The sequence below is a fragment of the Sitodiplosis mosellana genome, unplaced genomic scaffold (assembly GCF_009176505.1).
Source record: "Sitodiplosis mosellana isolate CC-2019 unplaced genomic scaffold, AAFC_SMos_1.0 Smas_scaffold_30, whole genome shotgun sequence".
Lineage (NCBI taxonomy): Eukaryota > Metazoa > Arthropoda > Insecta > Diptera > Cecidomyiidae > Sitodiplosis > Sitodiplosis mosellana.
The window spans coordinates 2,358,702-2,362,645 of record NW_022595272.1 but is presented as its reverse complement, the minus strand read 5'-3'; positions in this window follow the sequence as shown (position 1 = coordinate 2,362,645).

The following is a 3,944-nucleotide window of genomic DNA, read 5'->3' as shown; positions in this document are numbered from 1 at the left end:
AGGTCTTGTAATATCCGATTTGAGTGTTTTGCATAAATAATTCCATCGATGCAATAACTTTCTTGCTTCATGCATTACATACGTGTTCTTCACTTCTTTCCAAAGTGAGCAAGATGTTCGAATGCTGGCTGACTAATGGATAATAATGTAGAATGGAACAGACGCAATATTTATCTCCCAGTGAATGGCCTTGTTCTGTTATGGTATCGTTGGTAATTCAATATCGGATTGTGGAAAGCATCTTACTGTATATTGTGACGCTCAAGCAGACAATAGACGGGCATAGGAAGGGATAGTGGAAATAAATATTCGTTTCTCTTATCATGTATGCTTTTGATGGTAGCCTTTATTGTATTCAATGTGTGGCTCGGGCAAAAATTGCAGTTTAGCCCAACAAATGCATTTTAGTTCGACCTTTTTTCGCCTCTTTTTCCGTTCTCCCAACTTTGTTCGATAATTCTACGATTAACGTTCCACGGTTTAAACATTTATGATGTATTGAATTTTATTAAAAGGCAACGAAAAATATTTTCAGCGACAACCGTCCCAAAATTCTCTTCATAGTTTCATTTTATATGTTTGACAACGGCAAGCACTTTAAAATCAATTTTTTTGTACTTTTTTTCTCCAATTTTTTTCCCAGTCTTGTCCTTTGATCACATTCATACGCTGCGTCATGCTAGATTCACACGCAATGTGAGCTTATAGAAAAATGAAGATTTATTGATTGATTTCTTTTTGCGTTCAATGAGCATGACAAAACACAAATTACTGCAGTTTGAAATCCGAATTGGATGAAAACATTCGTATTCTCTCGGGCGCTTTAACCGCTCACCATGCATTTGGTGACCTCCGCAGCTCCACACATATCCCTAACAAGGGATATTTGATTATCATGTCATATTAACAGGGAAGGATATTCTGCGTGAACCATGAGATTTCGTTAAAATGGAAAATATGCTTGAAATGAATTCTGAATAAAAAAATAATAAATTGATTTGATACTGCCTAAGACACGTATATTTAACCACATGAACGAGGGCGTAATGGATAAGGTCAGTACATGTTGCATGCCATAACTTATGGCCTAAGTGATAATCGTAGCACGCCTTCCATAGTGTCAATTCATAATGGGGTGGGAGATAGAAGTTTTAAATTCCTTTTGAATGGAGGCCTACTATTCTATTTGATCCTTTTATCTTTTTAGTCTTATCTTCAATACGTTGCCACCATTTGGAAGATTCAGTATTTTCCATGCTCATAAATACATTCATATTTTCAATGCATCGATTTTCTTTTCTGCTCCTTACATTATCATCATCTACTTGGCTGTCGTGACGAAGTGTTGCTCTATGTTTTAGGACTATATCGTTCTTTTTGCTTTCGGATGAAATTTGAATGCATTTCAGGATACGTTTATGAGATTTTAAGAGATTTCCAGTAAGTTTTTTTTGGCACCAATACGAACATGTGTCAGCGTCAACATGCTGAATAAAGCCATGCTCATTGGTCACTATGATTTATTCGAACCATAACTTTTTGAAATAAAACTTCGTTGGAACAATGAAACCACAAGACATCCAAAGATGACACTTTTATTTTAAGACACAGTAAAAGTAAAATTAAACCATTTTGGCCTTGGCAGAATCTAAATTTCTAAAATGTATCCAACTTTTCTGGCGAGAAATTTCGGTTTTGTAGTAAATGTTGTTATTCGTTCTTAGAAAATAGATCCTTAAAAAAGATATTCTGATTCGCATTTACATTTCGTCTTTATGCGACCCAGAAAATACTTTTGAAGAATGAAAATCTAACAAAAACACCTGAAAAGTTACGAATATAAGCCATATTTAATGTTCAAAGAAAAGATTTCAAGTCAAACGAATGCGGTGATTAGAGGCTTACTGCTCACTTGACGACTCCAGTGTAATCTGTGCTCTATATATTAACAATGCTTCATGGAACTTATCTGCTGTGATCGCAATATGTCTGAGGTAAGCGAAGCAAAGCAAAGCAAAGCAAAGCAAAGCAAAGCAATCATTGATTTGTAAATGAAAAAACACACAAATAATAGCGTGCAACGATTTTCACTTTTTCCACCTACACATGAGCATTTTGAGAGCAAAATGATGTTTGAGAAAAAATGTCGAACCAGAAATAAACTGTATCATTGTCTCTTCTTAGTAAGAAAAATCGAAACACAAGAATGCAACTATTGTTCCACCCAATTTGATTTCATAAATTCAGAATATCTTCACTTCCGCTCGGATAAATCATTCGATAAAACATTCACATTTTTTCTCAGACTTTTTTTTTCATTTCATAGCTGATCCTAACGAGTTTTCCTACTATAGTGTATTGGAAGCTACATTGAAGAAAGCTCAAAAGTTTGAATCCCTGACGCAGCGTTAGTTTTACGCTGCGGAAAATGTCAAATATTCTCCATTTGAACAGACCAATTTTCAATTCCAACAATTGGAAATGTTCGTTAATCGATTCGATGACTATATTTCGTGTTCAATTTGAATGAGTCAGCTATTTGTGGAATAAGCAAGGGCAGATATATTTAACGTAATCGATTTATTTGATTTTTCTTAAAAGCATTCGAACAACAATAAAAGCGATTCCATTTGAGATTAGAATTTTGATATATCAATTGCATGTTCAACTCTACATTGTCATTTGCATCATACTATTCAATCAGAATTGTCGGTGGATTCACATCAGCCTTGATGAGGCATAGTGATAAATTCACAAAAAAATGGTAACTTTCAATGAATCACAAAAAATAGAAAAATTTCCAAATGTGCAAAAGTGCTTTTCAAAATTATTTTCGGGTTTTCAGCGCCAATCCGTTTTTCAAGTTTTTTTCCACAACTCATCAGCGGTTTAGAAAAATGTGGAATTTTTTTTAACCAGTCTACTGAGCATGCTACTATTTCCACTTTGTCTTCTAGTGCTTTCCATCAAAATCTAGTGCAAATTCAGTTATCATGTAGATTCCAATATAGATTCAATAGTTGAAATATAACGGTGTACATTTTCTGTAAATTAAATTTCAACATATTTATAATGATCAAGTTTGAGATCCGTTTGATTATTTCGAATCGGTTCATGATCATTGAAAAATTGTTATTATAAATACATAGCTCAGCGGTTGAATTTGCTCAGTATAGTGAAGTAGGTGAAGCTGGCGTTGCATAACTGTTACAAATGAATAAGTTTAATATATATCAAAATTGGATTGTGAATAATATCATCGCAATAAATCAGAAGAATCTTTTCAACCAATTGATCTTTTTTCGTTCGATTTTTTCAACTTCTTCACCTTTTTAAAAAATTCGCGTGTACATTCGATTTTCATCGAAGCTTCCATTTTTACTGGGCTCTGAGCATTATTCATAATGAGCGGTAATTGTTTTGCTAGTCCCAAGTTCAACAATGTAATCGATGTATCGTACAATGCATCAGAAACATCCTCATAACGAGCGGTTACCCCATTGCCAATTTCGCAGAATACGAAGAACCATGTTAAAGCTGCTCCTGACAAAAATATCTGGTGAACAAAAGTAACCTAATTTTCGAAAAAGATTCAAAAGTTATTTTCATATCATATGAATCATATGCAATTTATCCATTGATAATAATCAATGTAAAGTTTACCATATCTCCAATTTTCAAGAGCTGCACAAACGGAAAAGTTTCGTTTAATAAAATAGAGAACGTGTTACGTTGGAGATCGGAAAATAGACTTACATATTGTAAATACAAGAGACCACAGCAAGTAAATATAATCGCAGTCGAAAAGAAAGCAAATAGAATCACCTTGAACAGAGCTGAAAAGGACAATGTGAACCTGTGAAGGATTGAAAACGATATATCCAACTGATTTCGAGAAATAAATCGTTGCCAACACTTAACTGCACCGCTTCCGTGTGGAATTT